This window comes from Panthera leo, chromosome A2 (assembly GCF_018350215.1).
Source record: "Panthera leo isolate Ple1 chromosome A2, P.leo_Ple1_pat1.1, whole genome shotgun sequence".
NCBI lineage: Eukaryota > Metazoa > Chordata > Mammalia > Carnivora > Felidae > Panthera > Panthera leo.
In genome coordinates, this window is record NC_056680.1 from 73,515,325 (window position 1) to 73,542,169 (window position 26,845).

At 42.9% G+C, this 26,845-nt stretch overlaps 1 protein-coding gene and 1 pseudogene across 3 annotated transcripts in view; one reads left to right on the forward strand and one right to left on the reverse strand.

Annotated features, from left to right (window-relative positions):
• POU6F2 (POU class 6 homeobox 2) overlaps positions 1-26,845 on the reverse strand; it is a 463,146-nt gene that overhangs the window by 96,544 nt on the left and 339,757 nt on the right. The gene's annotated exons all lie outside the window — the stretch shown is intronic.
• Positions 10,465-11,068, forward strand: LOC122205971 (annotated as a pseudogene).

Sequence of the window (26,845 nt, forward strand, 5' to 3'; positions counted from 1 at the left end):
GACAGAGACAAATAATACTCACAGATGCAATAAACCAAGCACACTACAGTAAAACTTTATAGCTTGTGTTTAAAGCACTGCCAAGAAGATATTTTAAATTTCCTCTATTGTCCATCCAAAAGTTTAGTTTAGCTGGGGATAAAAGCATCAATCCTCTCATACCCAGTTTTTATGCAGAAGTACATTTTCTTTCATTCTGTTCTCAGGGCTGACCACAGAATCTTAGAACTGGACAGGACCACCAGTCTTTTCTGGTCCAGTGTCTCTACAAGAGAACCAGTGAAGTGGCTACCTCTTCTCTGGGAGGGATGTCTCACTGGCTTACCCGACAGCACACCCTTCTGTGCACACATCTCCTAGGAAACTCTGTTTTATAGTTTGTACCCTGGTCCTAGTTCTAATGTGGGCACTTCTTCACTGTTGGCTGGGCTATTGCAATGAAAAGAACAAAGTCCCTGTGAGTATGAAATTTCCATTCTAGTTGGAAGAAGAAAACACACAAGCCAATCATCAAATACATACAGAACATGTCAGGTAGTGATAAGACCTCCAAAGGATGATGAAGGAACAGAGGTGGAATTTTATATAAAGATGGTGAAGGCAGGATTCCTTGATAAGGTAAAATGTAAAGCAAGACCTGAATAAAGTGAGGGAGAAAGCTGGATACCTTAGGGAAAAGTGTCCAGGCAGAAGGAACTATAAGCACGCAAAGTCTTAGTGTAGAAAGTCCAACACTGAAATATAACTGAACTTCTATAACTCAGGCCTTGTTACTCCTAAAACCAAATTCTCCGTGTTCGCCAAAATCTTTTTTTCTTTTAAGTTTATTTATTTATTTCGAGAGACAATGAGAAAGCACTAGCAGGGGAGGAGCAGAGAGAGAGAGGGAGAGAGAATCCCAAGCAGGCTCCACGCTGAAAGCATGGATATGGGGCTGGATCCCATGAACTGTGAGATTATGACTTGAGTGGAAATCATGAGTCATATGCTCAACTGACTGAGCCACTCCTCCAAAGTCTTTTAGAAGTTCCTTTTACAGAAGCCCCAGTAGCCTAATGGATAAGGCATTGGCCTCCTAGAAGTTCCTTTTACTATTTACCTCCATATTTCTACATAATAGCTTAAATTTTGCCAATTTTGGGTGTTATCAGTTGACTTCCAATGTGGAAGATGAGGATTGAACGCTCTCGCACCCACTCCCTATTTCCCCTCCTCCTGCCTCCCCTTGTTCTGCCAACAGAGTTTCCGATTTAATCAGAATTTCTTTTTGGGACTGTTTACCTCGGAGCCTCTTGGTATTCCGTGACTACACTTCTTTTCTTATAGAAGTTTTTGCCCTTACCAAAGTTAGTCATTGCTTTTCTGTTTGCTTAGTTCTTTCTTTCTATTCATAATTCTTCCCAAACTCATTTCAATAATGGGAAAACCTCTCTGAACACCGTTTTCCATAAGGTCAACCATACCAGGTACTCTCTTGGTTTCTCTTCTGCTCTCTTCACTGCACCCCCTCCCATCCCCTGCCCCGTCTCCAGCAACATCCTTTCTAGAGTCCTCAATATTCCTGCCACAAGGTGAACTGGTTGCTTTCTTAAGCCCACGGTGTAACTGTCAGCCTGGGGGTTCCTTTTTGCCCCTTTTGATGGTAAACCTCTAATTTTCCTCTTCTTTGGTTTACTCTCGTTTTGGTGGAACACTTATTCCAGTAAAGTTGATGAAGAATGCATGACAGATCAATTTGAGACAAGTTTTCCAGAGACTCTGTATCTGAATCTTTAGTTTATTCTTGTATTTGATAGATAGCTTGGCAGTATATAAAATGCAAGATGAAAACCATTTCCCTTACAATTTTGAAGGCTTTGTTCTATTGTCTTTCAGCTTCAAGTATTGCTATGGGAACCGAATGTATTCTGATTCTTCATTCTTTGTATTTTATCTGTTCTCCCCCTCACTTTTCCCTGGGAAAAATGTTCATAATGATATGTTACAGGTGTTTTGTTTAGTACTCATTCATTAGGTTATTTATTCAGTGAGACTTTCAATAAGGTAACATCCTTAAAGTCTGGGAAATTTTCTGGAATTAATTCTTTAGTAATTTTCTCTCTCTCTCTTTTTTTTTTCTTGTTTTGTACTCAGTTAGAAGTTAGATCTCCTGGATGGATCTGGTATTTTCTCCCTGTTTTGTTAATTTGTTCTCTCCTTTTTTCTCCTTTTGTTCTACGTTCTGAGATATTTTCTTTATTTTCTAAACCTTCTACTGAATTTTTATTTCTGCTATAATTTTTAAAATTATTATCTAAATAGTCCCTGAATTATTTTGAAGGGTTCCTTGTGTATTGTACCTGTTATGTGTTTTGTGGATGCATGGTCTCAATGGATATTCTGTAAGATATTAATTCAAAAATTTTTATAAAATTCTTCTTCTTCTGTTGCTTCTATTTCTAACAAATGTCTGCCCTCTCCCTGGCTCATTTTAGTTTCTGATTTCAGACAAAGACATTTCTCAAATATTTAGTCATTCTTTGTTGTCTTTTCACATATAAAAATAAAGCAGAGACCTGGTGATGTTGGAGATCCCCAATATTGATAACTGAGTCTTTTGTCTTCGATTAGTGGTCAGGTTTCTCCAGAGAAGAAACCATCAATTACCTAGGGTGGTTGAGGTGGGGAGTGGTGAGATGTCCACATACTTGAACACCTGTGTATGATGTAACTGGCCCAATGAGGCCAGGTTGTATCACTCAGGATGTGGGCTTTCCCTTGACACCATGGTCATCAGGAAGGAGCTATCCCCAGCCACATAGACAGTCATACTTATGTCTCCAGGTCTAGAGGGTCTCTCGTTTAGCTTCTCACGCATAAAGCTGCTAGAGGGATAGTTGCCTGTCTGCTTGGATTGAGGAGGAAGCTGAGGGTTTAAGTATTCATTCATTATGCTGTCATTAACCAATGTCCCTGTTTTCAGCAACATGCCCCCTCAACCCTGTCTTCCGTGCAGCTGGTGCCTGCAACCCCCAAGGCTTTGGGGTCTCCAGGGTTGCCTAGCTTCTTGCTGTGCTCCTCTGGGTTTAGCTTTCTCAGCTTGGTTAACTCCTCCACCTGCTTTTCCAAAATTTGGTTTGACATTGCTTGTCCACTGCTGTCTTTTCTCCACTTCTCTTTGCCTTTTTGGATTTATACAATTAAAATAAATTTTCCTTCAGTATCGTTTTAGTGGAATTCCCTCCCCTGGGGCGGGGGGTGTAGAGATAAATGCACATATTCAATCTACCTCACTGAAGAGGAAACCTTTCATTTTTTTTTTTTTCTTTTTGAGAATTGGAAAGATCTTTTCTATTTTTAGTTTCCTAGTTCCCTTTCTATTTTTTACAACTCCTCAGATATTAACAACCATCTTCACTTATTCAATCTTTCACTTGAAAAACCTCAGTTTCTTAAGATACGGTGTCTCAACCCATCAACCATCTTTGGTATGTATAGTGTCCTGAGCCTTGGCTAACTTATCCCGATCTAAGAAACTGTTTACAATTCTACAGGGATGGAGTTCTTCAACCTCCTTGATCACCAGAATCACTGACTTCACCCCTGATTTTTGTAGTTCTGGGTTGGGTGGGGGGAATCTATATTATTAAAGAATCCCCAGGTGACTAAAACTTCTTTCTTTGGGGTGCCTGGGTGGCTCAGTTGTTTGAGAGTCTGACTTCGGCTCAGCTCATGATCTCACGGTTTGTGGGTTTGAGCCCCACATCAGGCTTACTGCTGTCAGCACAGAGCCTGCTTTGAATCCTCTGTCCCCCTCTCTGTGTCCCTCCCCAACCCTCTCAAAAATAAACATTAAAAAATGAAAGAAAAAAAACTCCCAAACTTCTTTCTTTTTTTCTTTTAGAAATATTTAAACACATGTTAAAAGAAGACACAATGCTATAATTAATGTCCATGGACCTACCACCCAGTTTCAATAAATACCAACTTATGGTCAATTTTATCTATACCTAGCCAACAACCTCCACCAATATTATTTTCTTCCTTCCCACATCATCTGAGAAAAAAATCCCAGATATGGAAAATTTGGAAGATATGTATCTTCAAAAGACCCTCCTAAAACTATAACTACATACCACCATCACACCTAAAAATATTAAAAATAATCCCTAAATATCATCAGATACCCTGTCAACAGTCATATTTCCCATTATCTCATAAACGTCATTATTTTTCCTTTTTACATTTGTTTGACATGTGATCTACATAAAGTCCACATAATGAAATTCTTTGCTGTGTCTTTTGATCTACATGTCCAGTCTCCCAGACCTTCATCTCAATCTCTCTTCCTTTGTCTCTCTCTCTCTCTCTCTTACGATATACTTGCTGCAGAAACCTTGTCATGTGATTTTGATGTGTGGCCAATCTGGGAATCATGGTGTCCCTGAAGCACCCTCAGGGACCACCTAGAAGGAGAGAGGCTGGAGCAGTCAGTACTCTGGAGCCTTCATTCTTTAAAAAAAAATTTTTTTAACGCTTATTTATGAGAGACAGAGAGAGAGAGAGAGAGCGCGCACACAAATAGGGGAGGGGCAGATAGAGAGGGAGACATAGAATCCAAAGCAGGCTCCAGGCTCTGAGCTGTCAGCACAGAGCCTGATGCAGGGGTCAAACTCACAAATTGAGAGATCATGACCTGAGCCCAAGTTGGACGCTCAAATGACTGAGCCACCCAGGAGCTCCTGGAGCCCCACTCTTGTTTAGGAAGCCTTGTGCCCCTTCTCCTCCATGTCAGCTGCAAACCTTTTAATGACATTGCATTTTGACTCTTATTCACCTTGATTTTAAAAAATCATTAGTTCTGTGTGTGTGTGTGTGTGTGTGTGTGTGTGTGTGTGATTTCTCGTCCTCTCCTTACAATATATGTTGAGCATTATCTTTACCCATCATGTATCCTCACTGAACATCATCTTTTTTGGGACCAGTGGTAAATCTCTGTTCTAAATTATAATTCTGCTGGCATGGTGTCCATCACCTCAGTCAGGATCCAAGAACCATCCCAGTTAGGTTTTTCCAAATCCCACTCTGGAAAAGAAGGTGTCTCCTATGGCCCGCATCCAAGGATCCTCTTGACTCAAATAGGATCACATTCTGAAAAATTATTAGGTAAGTTGCCTAGTAGAAAGAACACAGTATGTTTCTAAAAATGACTGATTCCATCTTTTCACCAAATTAAGAAGACGTCCGAATGTCTTAGCTTTAATGGCACATAGTGAGGTGAAAACAGGTAGAGGTAGTTTGGATAAATGTTGAAGGCAGCATAGTGAGCATATCTTGGGGGAAGGGACCTGGATGATTTATTGCCCAAACCAAGACCATTCTGAGAATGAAATGGGCACTATTAGTAATTACACTGGACAGCAGACATACACAGAGACCGTCCCACATAAAAGAGCATGTGAGGTCTCCCAGGTTGGAGCCAGACGGTCTGGGCTTACATCCCAGCTCCACCTCTAACAAGCTGTGGGCTTCTGGTGAGTTACCAGCTTCTCTGAGCCGTGGTTTCCTTATTCCTATAAGTGATTGCAGGGCCCAAGTAGGAAAACATACACAAAAACACCTCGCACAGTGCCCAGCATGTGTTAAAGCCTCAACAATTACTTTTATTTTTTAAACTAGACCCAGGCACCTGGGTGGCTCAGACAGTTAAGCCACCAACTCTTGATTTCAGCTCAGGTCACGATCCCGTGGTTTGTGACTTCGAGCCCCGTGTTGGGTTCTGCGCTGACAGTGCAGAGCCTGCTTGGGATTCTCTCTCTCCCTCTCTCTGCCCCTCCTCTGCTGGTGCATGCTCTGTCTCAAAACAAATAAAAATTTTAAAATATATTAAAAAATAAATTAGATTATCATTTTTCTACTGGGAGAGTCTGCCCTGGGCGGGGGGGGGGGGGGGGGGGTTGAAGCAGCACAGCATGTCACGCAAGAGTCTCCAGTGTCCAATGGTGGGGGCCTGAGCTACATTCTTGGTGGGAGATTCCCTTTCATCTTCCTCGGGTCTATCTGTTTTATGATATTTCATGCTTTGGAAAATACGATTTAACTCACAAATCAATCAGATCTATAAAATATTAAGAATGCCTGCTCCTCTCTCTATTATACTCCAAATATCAAGAACCACCATGAGTTGCTGGGACGAGGGGGAGAGAAAAGAAACAGAAGATTAATTAGAAAACTGTGGTCCTTGCTCTGATGTACATCTCCTCCCAAAGGAAAGAGGCTGATTTGAAGTAGTCTAAATGAAGCTCTGCATTTCCCAAAGCCCGCCAGAAGATAGTGCAAAGGACCATGGTGTTAAAAAAACAATTTCAAAGAAATCATGGCTGAGTTGGAAGAGCACACGTCTCTTGATCTCGAGGTTGTGAGTTTGAACCCCATGTTGGGTGTAGAGATTACTAAAAAAAAATACACTAAAAAAAAAAGAAAGAAAGAAATCATAACCATAACAAGATCTAAGGTTTTTGTAGTCCTTACTATGTGCCAGGCATTGCTCTAAATATAAAAGTAAATGCATAACATTTCTTTCAGTAGTAATTGTTATCTTCGAGTAATTCTGCAGACAAATTTAAGATCATCAGATAACAGGCACTTACATATTTGTGAAATGAATAACTGTGAAATGAGACATCACCACTTACAACAATTACAGACAGTCCTGGGATGTACAGAGGTGTGAGACACAGTGTCTGTTCTTCAGGGGCTTATAATTCAAGTAAAATAACAAACTTGTCCATAGATGGGGTAAGAAAAAAAAAGACTCGGAGGGCACGTGCTAAGTGCCAAATGCGTGAGTCCAAGAGGAGAGCACTTATGAGGGCTGGACAAGCGTGCAGGGAGTAGGAAGGGCAGGGAAGTATGAGGAGCAGTGGTGAAGAGGGCAGGTGTGCAGGGCTCCAGCAGAGCCCCAGCAGAGCCGGGGCGGGGGCCTTCAGGCAGTGGGAGACCGGGTGGAGGGCAGGACAGAGCACTCAAGCTAAGAAAGCTAAGAAGGGGGCTTTTTGTGTGAGGGGGATGCAATTAAGTATTATTTTAGGCAGGTTAGCTTGGCAGGGTTTGCAGAGAGGACTGGAACAGGGAGAAAAGAGAGGAAGGAAGGCCAGGGCAGTGAGGATGATGCTAGCTCTGGCCTGGGTCACACCAGGTGGGACAACCAACAGAGAGAGACTGCAGGAGCCCTTGATGTGCAGCTCTCCAGCCCACGATTTTTCTGACCGGAGCCCACGGACCTGGCTGCCAACCTGCAACTCTCCGGATAAGGCTTTTCCCTTGATCAATGCTCCAAAAGCCCAAATCAGCGTGAGGCCCTGCTTCCTTCCCACCATGCTCTCTCTCCTGCTTTCACTCTTTCTTTGCAGTGATCTATTCACTTTCGGTGGGACTGCTTTGTGAGCTTTTAATATGTTATTCAGTTTCTCATTTAATAGGATGGTTAAACTACGAATGCTTTGTGAGTTTTCAACCACAGGGCTGGGGGTAGAAGGCTGAGGTTCCTTCCCTGCATTGTGTGTGTGTGTGTGTGTGTGTGTGTGTGTGTGGCGGGGTGGGGGGGGGGTGGTGGTGAATGGCATAACCGTTTAGGTCTTTTTGACTGTTGGGGATAGTGTTCAGTGTTTAGGAGCTCATCATCACATTCAGTATGTTGGGACTCTGATAAAGCTGCTTTGTGACCCACCATATGTCTAAGGTTCCCCACCTCTGCCTCCCTGAAGAGCTAGATACTCCAGGGCAAGGTTCTTCAAATTCTTCTGACCTTGTCCCATAGTAAGAAATACACTTGACAACTCAAGCCCACACATACATACATAGAATATATATATACAGTAAAACCTTGGATTGCAAGTGTTCTGCAAGACAAGCAAAGATTTCTAATAAATTTTAACTTGATAAACGAGTGAGGTCTTGCAGTATGAGTTAGTGCATGACGCTGAATGTCACATGATCACAACTGAGCCATTGGTTCTTGACATTTGCTTTGACATACGTGTGCTTTGGACTACAAACATGTTTCCGGAATGAATTATGCTCACAAACCAAGGCTTTACTGTGTATACCCCCCACACACACACACATATACACACACAAATAAACACATGGACAAATCTCCCTCTCTCTCTCTCTATGTATATATATATATATACATATATATATATATATATATGTATATATATAACAATATACATATATCTACACATATATAACTTAAACAGAAGCTTCAAGAAAAAATAAATAGCTTTATTATGTATGATATACCCTGGTATTTTCTATTCTCTATTATTATTTTCTTCACAAAAATCTGGTTACAAACAACTAAGCCAATATAGTAACCACTCAAAACGTGGTTGTTATATCCTTCCCCAGTCTGGGCACACTGTCCCACCTAAATCTTCATAAAGAGCCATAGAAAGGTCCAGAAGGCATGGTCTCCTGAGTGCCAAGGCCACCTTATCTTCTGTGACTGCCTATCTCCCTCATTTACAAAAGGTACCAGATTTATTCCCGGTGGGATGAAGAAAGGATGGGGGCCTTTTCACACTGGAGATGAAAGGGTATAAGCATCTGGTCTCAGGATGACTAAATGGGATTTGGACAACCCATCGTATGTTCACAAAGGAAGAACTTACTGCTCCAGAGTCATCTGATCGCCACTGAATGGAAAGGAGGCTTCCTTTCTCTGTACCTTCCCAGTCACCTCTGTTTTAAGAGGACTCCAACCCCCATAGTCTCACCCCCACCCCCAGCTAGGGATAGAGCAGAACTGATTGGAAGGAGTCCTACATTGCTCCTAAATTCTAACTTCTGAGAATAGCCAACAGAATGTCTGGACTGGGGTGTCCTTTAGGGTGCCTTCTCTGTATTGCTAATAGGGCGATATGTTTTGTGAACACTGAGTGAATCACAGCTCGGAGTCAAGGCTATTTGTTGAAAAGAGCCTAATCTGTGACTTGTTTTCTTAAAAAAAAAATAGTATACTCCACCTACTCACCTACTCAACTGCTCCCCAACCCCGCCCTAACACAAGGTAGGGTATAAAGGGATGTTAATTTAAAGATCAGAATACCAGGACTGTACCCTCGTGGGGACAATCAGCTCTTACAGCCGGGGCTTCTTCCTCTCTGCTGTGACACTTCACATTATTTCAATCCATGCCCCAGTTGTAGAGCCATGTTGGCAAGGAGATTTTTCTAAAGGTTTTTCCTCTTTGCTTAGGGCCAAAGATTTTGTCCTCTGACCTTTTGATTCCCGTTCTGCATCTAATCAATGTCAGGTCACCACAAGTAAAACTAAAATGAGGTTAAGTGGAAACGAAAAACAAAAGCGAAAACCCCAACGAGCAACAAAGCCCCAAGCCTGCCCAGCCAAGTTGTAAACGACTCACCATTTTGAAGTCGTACAATCGCTGGGATAAGAGAATGTTTCTCGTTTACCTCCCCACTCACCGTCCCCACCCCACCTCCCTCCATTTGTTTGGTGCCTGATTTGTTTCTAGTAGCAGCAGGGAGGTCAGAGCAAGCCAAGAAAATGAATGGAATCAGCCTCCTGCCGGGCCGCCTGGAGCGGGCGGGTGTTACGGATCAGCGTAAAGCCAGCTCCCTTTCCCGGGCCGGGCCGATGTAACTCACTGGAGTGGCAAATTACATCAGACCTACAGCTGTAACCCGACATTATGATTAATTTGATCAGTAATTTCTCCTGTTTTTCATTTTAATCGGTGTGACTATTCTACTGTGGCAGGTCTTTCAGATCTAATTAAGATAAATTTCCGAGTAAAAGACTTGGCAGACTTTCCGAGTCAAATCCGGGCATCAAGTGTGAGGACCTGAAGCCCCAGTCAATCACCTTCGGGGAGGGCCGGGCACTGCACCCGGCAATCAGCCATTCACACTTAAGCAAATTCATAATCTCCGGCACTGCTTAGTCATTCTCTCGGAAACGTCCCAGGCAGAAAAGGCAAGAAAGGAAAACCCCAGACAATGTCATTTCTGCCCCTGTGCTCACACTTTGCTGATCTGTCCAAACTACACGGATAACCCTATAAGTGGACACTTTACAGAATCCCTGAGTGGGTGTTTCTAAAAAAATTTTTTTAAATACGTGCCTGTGTGTATATATAACCAATAAACACAACTATACATACACGCAAGTATGGAGCACACATACATGTAACTTTGAAGATTAAAAAAATTTTTTTAACGTTTGTTGTTGACAGAGTGTGAGCTAGGGAGAGTTAGAGAGAGAGGGAGACACAGAATCCGAAGCAGGCTCCAGGCTCTGAGCTGTCAGTACAGAGCCCAACGCAGGGCTTGAACTCATGGACCCGGAGATCATGACCTAAGCAGAAGTTGGACTCTTAACTGACTGAGCCACCCAGGCGCCCCATGAAGATTTAAAGTCTACATCACAGCTTTTTTGCAGCGGGCACCGCAAGCGATGGGCATCTCTCAGGACAACTGGCCTGAGTGCCACAAGATGGGGTTGAGAGAAAGCCCCGCCACAAGGAGCAGAAGTATGAGCTGGGAAGCCCCCCCGCCCCCCAATAAGATTGTCCCCCTTCTCCCCACCGGCATACACACAGTCTGCATTCAGGGAGGCAATAAGAAGTCCCCTGGCTTGAGGCTGGGTGTGGGGGACTTACTTCTCCAGGGGCTCTGAATGTTGTACATGCAAAACAAGCATTACTGAGGTTGTCTATGACGCATCCAACAATGAACTGGTCTACACAAAGACCCGGGCAAAGAACTGGATCGTGCTCATCAACAGCACACGGTACCGACAGTGGGATGAGTCCCACTATGCACTGCCCCTGGGCCGCAAAAAGGGGGCCAAGCTGACTCCCTAGGAGGAAGAGATTTTACAAGAAACGATCAAAGAAAATTCAGAAGAAATATGATGACAGGAAAAAGAATGCCCAAATCAGCATCTTCTGGAGGTCCAGTCCCAGCAGGGCAAGCTGCTCCCATGCATGGCTTCAAGACCAGGCCAGCATGGCCAAGCAGATGGCTCTGTGCTAGGGGGCAAGGAGCTAGAGTTCTGAGGAAAATCAAGGCCAGAAAGGCAAACGAATCTTCCTCCCTCCTATCTTCGGTCATGGAATAAAGGTGTTCATTGTTCAAAAAAAAAAAAAGTTACATAATACACATAGAGTCCAACCCTTTAATGCAAACACACATCCATCCACATATTGGACTTGGGTTGACGGGGGTTAAGACCTTATTTTCCCAATTTGTTTTCTTTTAGGTCAATCCATGATGGATCCTAAGCCTGGTGACTGATATGGGTACAAGTTCTGTTGGGTTTCTCCTGTCCTTTGAAGATGAAGATGTGAATGAGATTATTTTTTCCTAAAGCCTTATGATCATAAAGACCTGCCTGTCCAATCTGTTACAGGCAGACATTAGGCGAGTGTTAAGGATTTGCCTGGGTTACTGGGTCTACACACCCACTTACCTACGGGATACACGAAACAACATGCCAAGAACCTTAAAGGGGTGGATGTTCTTGAAGACATTTGTTGCATTTTATATAGAATACATTGCTGCACAATGATGGCACCAATCCCAATTATCACAAAGCAAATTCTCCATTCGAACAGGAATGGCCACTTTGAATTTTTTTTTTTTTAACATTTATTTATTTTTGAGACAGAGAGAGACAGAGCATGAACGGGGGAGGGGCAGAGAGAGAGGGAGACACAGAATCAGAAGCAGGCTCCAGGCTCTGAGCCATCGGCCCAGAGCCCGACGTGGGGCTCAAACTCATGGACCATGAGATCGTGACCTGAGCTGAAGTCGGACGCTTAATCGACTGAGCCACCCAGGTGCCCCAGGAATGGCCACTTTGGAAAGCAGATGTGACTGGAGAGAAGATGCTTAATATAAATGTCACTTTTTTTTTTTTTTTTTTTTTTTTTGAGGGAGAGAGAGAAAGACCATGCACTAAAGCAGGGGAGAAGGGGCCAGGGTGGGCGGGGAGGGGACGGGGGGGCAGAGAAAGAGAGAGAAACAGAGAGAATCTTTTTTTTATTTTTTTTATTTTTTTAATGTTTATTTTTGAGAGACAGAGACAGAGCATGAGTGGAGAGGGGCAGAGAGAGAAGGAGACACAGAGTCTGAAGCAGGCTCCAGGCTCTGAGCTGTGGGCACAGAGCCTGACGTGGGGATCGAACTCACAAGCCATGAGATTATGACCTGAGCTGAAGTCGGACGCTTAACCGACTGAGCCTCCCAGGCGCCCCAGAGAGAGAGAGAATCTTAAGCAGGCTCCACAGTCAGCGTGGAGCCCGATGTGGGGCTCAATCCCCCGACCCTGGGATCATGGCTTGAGCCAAAATCAAGAGTTGGATGCTCAAGCAACTGAGCCACCCAGGTGCCCCTGCGAATGTCATTTTGTAGCCAGCTCTCACACTTCTGATAAAGAGGGTAGAGGACTTCTACAAACTACACTAGGATCTTCCGGCAGGTAAAAAGAATGACATTCTAATTCTGTATGGACTCTACACTTGGAGGATGATTTTGCTACCGTTTTATGTGTATCTCGGCTTTTGCTCCTGAAAAAGCGTCTTGAAATGATGGTGTAAGAGAAGACTCCCCCCGCCCCCCCCACACACAACGGAAGCAGACAGTGTCAACTGTGCTTCCATGGCTGTACAACAGACAATGGAAACACAGGAAGGAGTGATCTTCATAGTCACATAGCCAGGCGATGTTGGGCCTAAAACCTGGAACGACACTCCCTGACTTCTCTGATTTCTCAGTGGTCACAGACCATTCAATCTCTTTGAGTTTCAGTTGGGTACAAACAGTTCCACGAAACTGGTATATTTACCAAATAAAGAGAAGAATGTATGGCCCCATCCTCCCCTGTAACTGCAGAGTTTCTGGTTCTTGAGCAATGATAAGACTGAAACTTAAATCGGGAGCTACAAGAAAGACCAGACAGGGGACAGTGAGAGTCTTTCTTCCAACTGTGCAATTTACCTCCGTTTTCATCTGCAAGGAAGAAATCGTTCCGTGATTTAAATGAGATCTCTTTAAACAGAGGAAAATCCCACAATGAAAAAAAGACTAAAAAGAGGCAGATTTAGCACAGTAGACAAGGTGTTATGGCAGATAGACCTTGGTTTGCATCGTGCCTCTTAGAGGTCCTTACCTGTAACTTTCTGACCCATGAAGTGAGCTATTGGGACATCTAAGGTTTGTTGAGCTTTGGACCATACCTGGAAGCTCATTAGAAATGCAGAATCTGGAGTCGGCTTTCTACCCCAGAGCTCCTGAATTGGAATGTAAATTTATCAAGATCCCAGGGGGCTTCATATGCAAATAAAAGCTTGAGAAGCCCAGGTATAGACTGGATAAGACGCCATCTAGCATCAGACTGGGCATCTCATAAACTCTTATTTGCAGAGGGCGTTAAAAGATTATTTATTTCTCCTATTCTATCTTGAGTGTCAGAGGTGAATCACAAGGTGTGAGATTTTTCTGCAAATACTGGCTAATGACCCACCTTCAGAGTCTGGAAGAGGTTCCAGTGGATAACAAAGTACATTTATGGTTGTTTTCATTTCCTGGTGGGCTGTGAATCTGGGGAGGGGGAGGGCAGAAGTCACACCAGCTCAATCTTTTTAGAAACGAAGACCTAGTTTTATTATATTGTAGAATAAAAGTTAGCACCGCTCCTGCAACCAACACTGCATGTAAAAAGCATTTTGTATAAATAAGAGGTAGGAATTTGCTCTTTTAGAAATGAATAATTGTGAGCCTATTTACAAGACAATAGGTAGTTATCCTCAACCCTGGCTCCACATTGGAACCACTTGGACAGCTTTAAAAAATGATGATAACCGTGACCCGCCCCACTAGAGTCCAATCTGAATCTTTGGGTGGGACCTCGGCCTTGGGATTTAAAAAGAAATTCTGCAGGTAATCCCAATGTGCAGTTGACGGTGAGAACCCTTGCCGTTGAGTTTGTAAATGTTCTCCTAAAAAAAGAACGCAAAGAGTTGATCAAAACGCAAAGAACTGAACAAAATGCAGTGTGGGCACGGCCGCAGCTGTTTGGAGAGGATGTGGCTTGGGTGAGCCAAGAAGAGGGCGGGAGGTCAGACAAGGCAGTGGGATAATGGGCCTCTGTGGCCCAGAAAATATTTGATTACATGGAGGCCTGCCTTTCTGGTATGAAGATACCTACTTTATCACTTAAGGATGTTCAGTAGCAATGAAAATGGTATGCAGATTGTGCCTTGAAGATGCTTAAAATGTATTCACTGAGCTATTTATACTCAGGAAGCTTGGAAAATACCCCATTTTTGCTTTCTGCCTCTAATAACTGTCTGCCTTGTCCAGGTTGTTTCCAAGGACCATTTGGTTTTAGCTCAAGATTGGTCAAATTCTTTCCATGGGGTGCAGAATGCCGGACGTGGTAATTACTGTAAGGACTGTTAATTTTTAGAACCTCCGACATACAAGATTATTTTCCCCCTGATTTACAACATACAAGTTTCCAAGACAACCAGACTCAGGGGAGTTTTCCTTGGGGGAAGTGAGAGGGTTTCTCTGAAATCTTCTCCTCTCTGAACCCTTCAGTGTTGCTTTGTTCTCTTTAAATGCCACATTCATAACCTCACAATGCAATGACACAGAGCTCAACTCAGGAAAGAGCGGCCAGCCTCAGGGAGGATATGGAGCCCAGCTGAGAAAAGAAGGAGATCCCTGACTTTACTTCTCTTTTATGACAGTGAAGTATCTTCTGGTGTAGAAAACTAAGTGGTGGCTGGCGCCAGGCTGATCCCAGTCAAACGACAGTTCAGACGAAATGTGTTGGGCTGGAAAGTTGCATTGATCAGAGCCCAACTGGGCCTTCAAATGACAGCCACTAGTTCCTAGAAGAGAGCTGTCAGCATCTACCTGCAGGGCACTCCCCCACCACTGTGGGGTTCATCCGTGGCCTCACAGGCATCCCCACTGAGTGGCCAAGGACTCGGAATTGTCCTTTCAATGGACAGCCACTCCAAAGAGCACCTGAAGCTTTGCCACGTGGATTCCTCTTACACACGAAAGAAAATTCTCTGGAACTGCCATTCTCAACATGGCGCCTTTCTCTGTCTTGTCTCTGTACTGAAGCCAGAATGCCCAATTTAGTTCTCGACAGTGGAGGATGAAGGAGAAAGAAAACACCAGTGCCTCTGAGGTATGCTCACTCTCTCTCTCTTTAAAATAGGAAATGAGAAAAGAGCCGGGGGAAACAAACCATAAGAGATTCTTAAAGATAGAGAACAAACTGAGGGTTGATGGAGGGAGGTGGGTGGGGGATGGGCTAGATGGGTGATGGGTATTAAGGAGGGCATTTGTCATGATGAGCACTGGGTGTTGTATGTAAGTGATGAATCACTGAATTCTACTCTTGAAACCAATATTGCACTGTATGTCAACTAGCTAGAATTTAAAAAAAAAATTGAGGGGCACCTGGGTGGCTCAGTTGGTTAAAGCATCTGACTTCGGCTCAGGTCATGATCTTATGGTTCATGAATTCGAGCCCCATGTCAGGCTCTGTGCTGACAGCTTTGGATTCTATGTCTTTCTAACCCTCCCCCACTCCTGCTCTGTGTCTCTCTGTCTCTCAAAAATAAATAATAAACATTAAAATAAACAAACAACAATTTGAAAAGAACAAAGAGAAAGAAAGAAAGAAAGAAAGAAAGAAAGAAAGAAAGAAAGAAAGAAAGGAAGGAAGGAAGGAAGGAAGGAAGGAAGGAAGAGAACGAGCCAGGATGGGAGCATTACTACTGAGAGAATGTCCCACAGACAGAGAGTTTCGGAATCTGGTGCTCTAGAGGCCTTACACCTGGCTTGCCATACAGATTTCAGACTGGCTTCACCTGTTTGGATTCCAACCACTCTTAAAATGCAGAGGCTGAGAATGAAGTCGTCAGGGTACTGACCACTGGAAACTTCTCAGTCAAGAGCCAGGAGGGCGGGAGTGTGGTGAGGAGGGTGCATATCCTCTCTGTCCTGTTGATTCCGTGGTGTTGCCAGGGGCCATGGGGGCCAGTGGTACCCTGTCACTTCTCTGTGCCCTGGTACGGGGAGGCACAGTTCCAGGTGCAGTGATGTGTGAACAGGAGAAAGAATGGGCAGTGAAGAAGACGAAGAGGGGAGGCCCAGCTAAAGGAGAAGCCCCCCAAGACCTCAGCAGCCATGAGGGGCAAGCCAGCCAGACCTTCCCTTCATTTTTTGACCCAGGTGGTTTTTCTCATTGCCAACTGTAAGGACCATCCTTGCTTTCAGCTTTCCCTGCTCTTGCTTTGCTTTTGAGTGTTTTCTCCCCTCTTTCCCCATTTTTCTGTAATTTCTTTTCTCTACTGTCCAGTCCGTGGGATTTGGTCTGTGGATTTTTGCAAGATGTTCCTTGCATAAGGAAATGCAAGGTTAATTTAGTTGTGCGGACGCTGTATTAAGTTAGAGAAGGGAGCCATAGAGCAGTGGTTGCTGAGGGATTTTCCATGGGATATTAATTTGTGTTATGTGAAAAAAAAAGGTTCAGTGGTTACGTAAGTTTGAGAATTTCTTGGTTAGATAATGTTGACTAGACATCTCTACTGTGGGATGTATTTTAACTTTCAGTGTCCTGCTATTCATTGAGAAGTATTTAGGACTGGCATACGGTATGGTCCCTATCTATCTATCTATCTATCTGACCTACCATGAAATCTATTTTCAATGCAATTTCTTTGGCCTGGTGTTTTATGAAAGGCACTTCGGGAAATGTTGCCTTCAAAAATGTTGGCAGCCAAATAAGGAAATGAGAATATATAGCTCAACAATGACCCAAACGAACATTGCAGAGGCAGAACAATATAAACGGAGAATGCTCTGAAGTCTGACAGTAATGGTGAGGAAGTTCCTTCAGCTTTCTGACAGTCTCTTTGCCCTGCATTTGAACGAAGATAATTTTTGCCTCTTCTGGGCTATTGTGAGGAGGAAATGAGAGGCTGAAGTACTCAGAGAGTATAAGATACACGGATACAGTCGATAAATGATAATCGTCATTCCATGAGACCAAAGCATGAAATCATGTCTCTAAAATGCACTTTGTAAATTTCCAAACATACTGCATATATTGGTCACATACTATCAGGAGTCTTTCTTGAGTGTTGTGTATGTGTTGTGGGTTATGTTATTGTACATACATAGCTCTTTCTTTCTGTGTAATCCAAACCACCTTATTTGTATTATTTCATAAATAGAATGTGGAGCCAGAAAAGACTTTAAGATCATCTAATACAAATTTTTCATATAGTAAGTGACACAACTGAGTCCCAGAGATTAGGTGATTGTGCAAGGTCACGCAGCCAGTTAGTGGCAGAACCGGGATCACCAAGATTCTTCCTGTTCACCCACACACTGAAACCCACAACTTCGGGAATTTAGAAGGAAAAAAAAAAGTTTTGGTTCCTAATAACATTGATGGAGAATCTGAGGTTCTGCGGGTTGAAGTGAGAATTCTTTAAGATTACACAAGCACTTTGCTACAGTTCTCTTTCTTCCTGCTCCCCTGCATGCAGGCTTGCCCTTGCTGCAGGTGTCCCCACTTCCCTCTGCTGTGTCCCCCTCCTCAGAAGTCCCCCTCACCTCTCTGACTCAACTCTGCAAAACTTGTGTGTAATTATGAGCCTCATTCTAGCTTCTGTGGCTTTTTCCGTAGTGTACAGTGTGCAATGTTATTGTGTACATGTGCACTTTTATATTCCTGTGACTATTTGCTTTCTGTTCAACTTTGAGTGGGTCTGTTGAGTCTCCTGTTTCCCTTGGATGATAATGTCTGTAGACAAAAAAGGAAGAAAGGCAGGCAGGATTCTGGTATTTTTTGAGTGCCAGCTAACTGTCAGGAAGTGAATTAGATCCTCTCATGGAAACCATCTCATTTAGTCCCCATATCATCCCTCCAGCCAATGAGGAAATCGATGGGCTGACCTCACCCAAGTGCTCAGCAGAGCCAGCATTTATTCAAGTTCAAGTCTGTTTGCTTCTAAAGACCATGCTCTCTCTATGGCCCCACATTGCTCTGCAGACCTTTCCTGGGGCTACCATGCACACCACAGGTGCTTGATAAATGTTTGCAGATAATGACAGAAGTGCTTTCTTTACAACCCAGAGAACCTTCACTTGCAGGTCTATCCTGTGGAAGTCAATTTAAAAGCCCGTGGAAAATGTATCCCAAACCTGTGGGAAATGAATTGGGGCTAAAATATGAGGAATAACGCTTGATCATGCAAGCCCAAGAATACTGCATTAACACAAATACCAGCTGTTATTTTGCTCATTCAGAGCGAAGTGCCAGCCAGCACATTCGGCACGTCTCAAATTGCCACTAAAGCCTGCATCTATGCACATGGAGGCAAAATTCTTTCATAACTATTCTGAACTAGACTTTGAGATTCACTTATGAGTCACATCCGACAGAGGGTGATGCGACTGGACATTGTGTGTGGCTCCAGTCTCACTGCTGAGCGCAGGGCAGACAAGCCTCAGATCCGCCCACTGTCATGATCGGAGAGGCGCTGCTTTCCTTGGGGGGAGTTACGGCTTGCCACGTTCAAATGCAGCAATAATCTCCCCACCCCGCTTTGAGTCTGGCACCCTTCCTATCTGTCGCTACTTGACGTGAGCTTCCATAGTCAGTGGGGTGAACACGCTGCCTGCTTTGTTAAGCCCTTTTCTACATGATTTGACTAATCTACCCAGCAGTAACAGAAATGGTAAATCTAGACAATGACAAAGAAGCACTGCAGTATATAAGTATATTCTTGGTAAACTAATTTTCCCCCTGCCACTCTCAAAGCAATATAAACTTTGTTGTTCCTCCCGGATCTCGAATGCTTGTAATAAATTCTTTGAAATGTCAGTAATGTTGAACTGAGGTTTTTGTTTTTTTTTTTTTTAAGGAGATTTTCTTTCTTTCATAAAAGGAAAAATTGTCCCTTGCAGAGAATGTGGATAAGTATGTTTTGTTTATTTTACTCAGTGCTGAGTAAGGTTGGGTAAAGGGACTCCCATTTCCCACCCAAACTCTTGCTGAATGGATGAACAATGCATGGAACCCTCAATTTACCAGACGATGGGATACACAGAAATAAATTGGTACTGTTTCATATCTGCGATATAATCAACAGCTGCTTAACATACTTATAACACACAAAGCCTTTCCGTCAGTATGTTGTATTTAATCTCCATGATAATTCTCTGGGTTTAGATGGGTTTTGTCCTCCATAATAATTAATTTTCTTTCGGTTCTTTAGCCTGAGAGGAAGTCTTATGCACAACTGTGTGGACTCTTCCCATTTTTGAAAGGTCCTCACAGCCTGAGTTGCTCTAGGAGGATGCTGCCTACACCGTGATATTTCCACCATTTTTACCAAACTTACTGGATTTCATAAAACCATAAATCAGTTGGGTGAAAAATGTCAGCCAAACCAATTATTGACTGTCAACACTTTTCAATTCAATCACAATGATCGGTTTATTAGATCCATGCATACGCAGTTTGGTAAGCCCCAATCCACTGTAAAACACACGCTTGCTTTTGGATTGTGCAAAATTTGATGCCATTTTCAAGTTCAACTAGAAAACGGCATCCAAGACCTGAATGGAATTTACAGTGGACAGAATGCCACCAGCCTTGGAAAATATCTGCCAGCTCAACCCAAACGGTGAGGGTTAAAGTTGAGGGATGTGAGACACTCAGCTCAGGCACAACGTTTAAGGATTTGCTTCAAAACACAGTAATCAAGATGAATAACGTGATATTAAGAATTTTTTTTAACTTATTTTTTTTTTTACTTGTTTATTTTTGAGAGAGAGACAGAGACACAGTGTGAGTGGGGGAGGGGCAGAGAGGGAAGCCAACACCGAATCTGAATCAGGCTCCAGGCTTGGAGTGGCAGCATAGAGCCTGACACAGGGCTCGAACTCATGAACTGCGAGATCATGACCCGAGCTGAGGTTGAGGTTGGATGCTCCACTGACTGAGCCACCCAGGCGCCCCTAATGTGATATTTTAAAAGAATCAAAACGAATGTGGAAAATTCATGATCCACAAAATCAGCATTACTGACTTTTTCCTCTTGCCTCAGACTCCAATACGACTCGAGACTGTTACTGATCCTGTATCTAAAAAATTGATGTTCAGTTCATCTTGGATTTGGGCATTCATTTTGATTTTTTGAAACACTGCACTAAAATATTATCTATCTTGACAATTGCCTTTTGGGGGGCGGCTTGAATCTTGCATCTGAGTGCCTCCCTTGCCTCACCCTAGTCTTGGTCCAGGTTAGGAGAATTCTACAGTGATTCAGTCCCGTGTAGGCGCGAAGATGTCTGAGTTCTTTTAGAATCACCAAGGCCACAAAGGGATTATGAGGTGAATGTGCCTGCAAAGGGTAGCAGAATATGCCACCCCCAAACGTGTCACTTCGGCATGAGGATTATTTCAAGCCGAAGGCAACTAAAAACAGGTAGATATAAGAAAAGCTCTCTGACATTCCCTATTTGCCAAAAGCAGGGCATAAATGTGTAAAGACGTGCCCCGCCCCTCCCTCTCTACCGGGAAGGATGGCAGTTGATGACTGGGAACAACCGGAGAGCCTTTTCAGCAATTGAGGAATCTGTATAACAGATCTTGCTGAAACCAGCCCATACCGCTGGGCAATTCCTCACATATTTGCTTTCTCACAACTTGCCATCCCTGGAACTTCCATGTCCTTCTCCTTTGTCTTGTCCCTTCTCTACGAATGTGTTGTTCTTTTGTGAAAACGCTACCCACCGCTACGTAAACCCCAGTTCTAACCACCCCCTTTGAGTTGCACATCACTGAGTGCTCCCAAGGGTGACGCCCATGCTAATAAGTCCTGTTTGGTTTTCTCCTGTGAGTCTGTTGTTTGTGAGTCTAGTTTATGGGCCCAGCCTGAGAACCTGGGATGAGCAGAGAGGACAAAGATTGTTTTTGTCCCCTGCACCGGCATGGGTCACCCAACCCAGTTTCAGAGGTTTGTGATATAAAACTGCAAATAGAATAGAAGAAGGAGCTCGAGAGAGTGTCTAATTTTACCCCCTCACTTTATAGATGAAAAAACTTAGACTCACAAAGTTTTAACTCATTCCAGGTTAAATGAAGACTAACTGCTGGGGAGAAAGGAGGTTGGCCCAGGGTGCTGAGCCCCTCTCCCTCCATCCCTCCCTCCCTCCCTTTTCCTTCCTTCCTTCCTTCCTTCCTTCCTTCCTTCCTTCCTTCCCTCCTCCCTTTCTTTCTTTCTTTCTTTCTTTCTTTCTTTCTTTCTTTTTCTTCTTCCTTCCTTCCTTTTTCTTCCTTCCTTCTTTTCTTTTTTTCTTTCTTTCTCTTCCTTCCTTCCTTTCTTTTTTAAAGTTTTTATTTTAATTCCAGTTAGTTAACATGCAGTGTTACATTGAGCCTTTCTATAGGAAGAAGCCATTGGAGATCAATTTGCTTTCAAAGGATGAAAGTCATGTGCCTCTAACTGCTTCTCAAGGGGTTGGGCTCTTTGGTGATAATATACCACCCTCTATCACTCACACACTTTGGAACTTAGCGTTGACAGTTTTGTGGGAAAACGTCCCACATGAGAAGATCAGGAGGCTGTGTCCACTGCATAGCAGAGGTGGAATGGATGCAGTTTTACTCCTGGGTGCCTGAGTGGTAACAAGACCTTTCCCTTAGCAAATACACGTGGTCGAGAGCAATTTTATACTATCTCTCGAGCAACTTCACCTCTGAGGAGGTGACCATGCCCCTCATTCCTCAACAAGCATAGATAACTTTCCCTCCCCTAACTGCTTCCATGGATTTCTCTCTCCCTCTGTTATTTATTAAAATGTGCAATACAACAAGAAAGGGAAAAGATTATCCTGCCTCCTGCCATGCAAGACGACATGCAGAAGGCCAAGGTTAAATGCAGCATTTGGTTTCGTAAGCTCCTCTAACGCATAGGTGTGGAAAAGCAATCTGGGACCACAGTTTACAGCGGTGACTCTCTGAGGATAAAAACTTGACTTTAATTTGGACTCTCTGGCTAAGATAAAATCTGCTTCTGCTATCATTATCCCACTTATGTGTGTCCCCACTTTCTTTCCACTCTGCCACCCAGCTGAGTGGGAAGAAATTAACCTGACCTTGAAGAATACTCACAGAATCTTCAGGACCACCGAGTTTTCAATAGCCAATACTATTCTACAGGCCTACCAACATTTCCATAGACTCCCAGGCCTGAAAAGGATCTTAAAAATTATATAGACCACACATTTAACAGACAAGGAAAACGCAGTCCAAAGAGCTAATGTGACTTGTCCAAAGTTGTCAGCTAGTTGGAGGAGGGTCAGAACGAGAGTAAGACCTCAAACCCTGGAGCCCCCCTATTCCCATGGCACTGTGACAAGGCTCCAACCACATCCGGCTTATCTCCAGATCACTGACGAAAGGGCATGCGCGCATCAGGGCTTTTACACAACGTTTAGAATTTCCCTAGTGCAAATACAGACTCCCAAGGAACGGTCTCCAGAAAAGCCATCTCAAAGGTCACAGAAAGGAGGTATTTCACCATTCTTATGCTTACAGGGTCTTTATCCAGATCAAAATTATATGTTGAAATTAAAACCGTACATTGTTTTTTCTACCTAGGAATGATGAGACCCTATATTTTCCTCCCCAAAGTTGCTTCCATTTATGTTTCTGATCTGCTCCTGCCCAACCCATTCTGTATGTCTAGTTTCAGCTTCTGGCACAGCCCGGGGCCAATGGGTTAGGGCAAAGGTAAGAAGTATGGATTGATATTTATCCTGGAACCTAAGGATTAAATTCAACTCATAGGTGTGTTTTGTAAACCCAAGTCTGCTTTTCTTATTTATCCTGAGAAGTATAAATTCTCTCCTCATCCTTCCTGAGAATGAATTTGTGGGTGGGTAGCTCTCGAGTGCCCATGGAGATTCCAAAGACAGCCCTCCAGGGGCCAGCTCTGGTACCCACGCTAGACACCCAGCTCCCCTATAACCCTGAGCAACCAAAAATTAGTGCTCTGAAGTGACAGTACTCAAGACTCCTATCTGTCTTGAAGCAACAACCTGGTTTTGTAAATGCAGTCAATTTCATGGAATTGAGTAAAAGGGTGGAAAACTTATATTGCAATAGTAGAGCAAAACTCGACCAGAACTATTTGGAGAGTTTCAGTCTAGAGTGATACAGCCTGCCAGCTCTCTTCACTTTTTTTTTTTTTTTTAATTTTCATCTCGAGAAATGACCTCACCCAACTAGACTGACACAAGCCACTTACATTTATTATATTTTTCTGAAGATGTGACAGCCTCTGTACACTTGTAGAAATAATTATTATTCTCCGAAGTTGTTTTTTAAACCTTCTGAATTCCTGGTTTTCCCTGACAACCTAAGTTGCCTAGTTCTAAACTGCTCTCTCGCAAGCAGAGTTTGAACAATGTAAAAGGACAAAGCCCACATGAAAACAAAGAATTGTAAAATAGAATTTAAAATGTCATATCTGATTTTAGTTGATCTTTGTTCTTTTAATCATCTTCAGACAAAAACACTTTACTCTGGTGCATAAAGATCATTACCTTTGAGAGTTAAATATCTTTGCAGTTCCTCTTAAAGTTTTCTTTTTTAGAAAGTTCAAACATTTCATGTTCCACAAACTCAAAAACCCCTCAGTTAGTGTAGAAAGAAAACAGTATTTCAAAACCATGGAATTCTTCATTTTCTTTACACATGCCTATAGTAAAGGGGGGAAAAAAAACCTTTTTCTTCTTAAAAATTAGTTCTCCTGGACAGCAACATGCAGAAGGTTGAAACTAGACCACTTTCTCACACCATTCACAAAAATAAACTCAAAATGGATAAAGGACCTGAATGTGAGACAGGAAACCATCAAAACCTTAGAGGAGAAAGCAGGAAAAGACCTCTCTGACCTCAACCGTAGCAATCTCTTACTCGGCACATCCCCAAAGGCAAGGGAATTAAAAGCAAAAGTGAATTACTGGGACCTTATGAAGATAAAAAGCTTCTGCACAGCAAAGGAAACAACCAACAAAACTAAAAGGCAACCAACGGAATGGGAAAAGATATTTGCAAATGACACATCGGACAAAGGGCTAGTATCCAAAATCTATAAAGAGCTCATCAAACTCCACACCAGAAAAACAAATAACCCAGTGAAGAAATGGGCAGAAAACATGAATAGACACTTCTCTAAAGAAGACATACGGATGGCCAACAGGCACATGAAAAGATGTTCAACGTCGCTCCTTATCAGGAAAATACAAATCAAAACCACACTCAGATACCACCTCACGCCAGTCAGAGTGGCCAAAATGAAGAAATCAGGAGACTATAGATGCTGGAGAGGATGTGGAGAAACAGGAACCCTCTTGCACTGTTGGTGGGAATGCAAATTGGTGCAGCCGCTCTGGAAAGCAGTGTGGAGGTTCCTCAGAAAATTAAAAATAGACCTACCCTATGACCCAGCAATAGCACTGCTAGGAATTTATCCAAGGGATACAGGAGTACTGATGCATAGGGGCACCTGTACCCCAATGTTTATAGCGGCACTCTCAACAATAGCTAAATTATGGAAAGAGCCTAAATGTCCATCAACTGATGAATGGATAAAGAAATTGTGGTTTATATACACAATGGAATACTACGTGGCAATGAGAAAAAATGAAATATGGCCTTTTGTAGCAACATGGATGGAACTGGAGAGTGTGATGCTAAGTGAAATAAGCCATACAGAGAAAGACAGATACCATATGGTTTCACTCTTATGTGGATCCTGAGAAACATAACAGAAACCCATGGCGGGGGGGGGAAGGAAAAAAAAAAAAAAAAAAAAAGAGGTTAGAGTGGGAGAGAGCCAAAGCATTAGAGACTGTTAAAAACTGAGAACAAACTGAGGGTTGATGGGGGGTGGGAGGGAGGGCAGGGTGGGTGATGGGTATTGAGGAGGGCACCTTTTGGGATGAGCACTGGGTGTTGTATGGAAACCAATTTGACAGTAAATTTCATATATTAAAAAAATAAAAAAAAATAAAAAATAAAAAATAAAAAAAAGAGTACACTTATCATAATGAGCACTAAGAAATGTATAGAATTGCTCAGTTATTATACTGTACACCTGAAACTAATACAGTACTGTATGTTAATTATACTAGAATTTTCAAAAATAAAATAAAAATTTTTAAAAACAAACAAAAAAAAACAAAACAAAAAAAAAAATAAAAATTAGTTCTCTATCTACTTGGCAATATTTTAAAATGTTTTACTATATCATTCCTTCAGTGGTCATGCATTAGATCCACAGAAGTTAAGAGTATTACCTTACCAATGTATTTGTTAAGTTTATGAGTTAAAACCCCAATAGGGGTTTTCCCAATAGGAAAGGGGCGCCTGGGTGGCTCAGTTGGTTGAGCGTCTGACTTCGGCTTAGGTCATGATCTCACAGCTGGTGGGTTTGTCGGGCTCTGTGCTGACAGCTTGGAGCCTGGAGCCTGCTTCGGATTCTGCGTCTCCCTCTTGCTCTGTCCCTAACCCACACGCATTCTGTCTCCATCTCTCTCAAAAATAAATACACATTAAAAAAAATTTTTTTTAAACCCTAATAACAAAAAAGAATATTCTCTCAAGGTTGTAAAGAAAGAAATGTGACTCTCAGCCTTCATTTCTTGCAAAAACAACACAAAACGCAACAGGTCCCCTGGATTTTCATAGGAAACCATTGAATGACTTCTGGAAGTTCTCCTGTTGGAATTTATTTCCATGAGGCTGATCGGTCACCTCATCCACAAGTCCTATCAACAGCCATTCAAATGGATTGTCTACATCTGACTTTCAGTGGCCAATAGAGATTTATAAGATATTGACACTGTTCAGAAAAGACTGATGTCCACAGAGCTCAAAGTGTCGCTCTACTGTAAGGAACACTGGACTGGATACAACAACTGGGGACTGAGCTAAGTAACTTCATCCCTCAGAGCAGCACAAGTTCTTTTCGTTGGTAATTTCTCCTATTTGGGTGCCTCACACAGAGGAAGTGTTTAATCATATGGTGTGTAGGTCCATCTAATTTAACTGCTCCTAAAAAGCATTAAACTCATTCTCTGGAATAATAGAGTTGAATTCCAAATGCTAAAAACATTAGGATGGCTGCAATCATGCATCTTGTAAGTTTGATTGTACCTATTTTCTCCGTAGGTGCCAAGTGCACACTTTAGATTTTTATAGCCTGCGTTCATGGCAGTCCCAGGTCAAAGGCATTATGTTGTCTCGCACTTGTAAGATTTAAAAAAAATACACATTCAAACCCGACTCAAAAGAACGTTCACCTTCCAAGCAACAACGACCCAAGTGCCGGGGAAAATGCAATTACTCATCTTACCTAAATGGTTTCATTTCCAGGAAAACTTGGGGCCACCATTGAGAATTCAAGTTCATAGCAACAAAGTTAGGGGACAACAAACAAAATCAGTTCTCAAATGCTAAGTTTAAATCCACTGGCCTCTCTGTGTGTCAAGCTAGTGTGGCCTTGCATACTTTGCTGTTGAGGACCTGGGGACTCATGGCTATTGTCCTTAGGTAGGGGAGGGTCGCCTGCCCCAGAATCAAGGAGGGGGTTGAGTTGGCATTTGAAATGAGTGTATGGGCTGCTCACTTTGTTGGACTTTGTCACTGTATCACCAATGCACTAAATCATCTGTCATCTCACTGGGGAAAACATCACTATGTAAGTCAAAACCTGGGC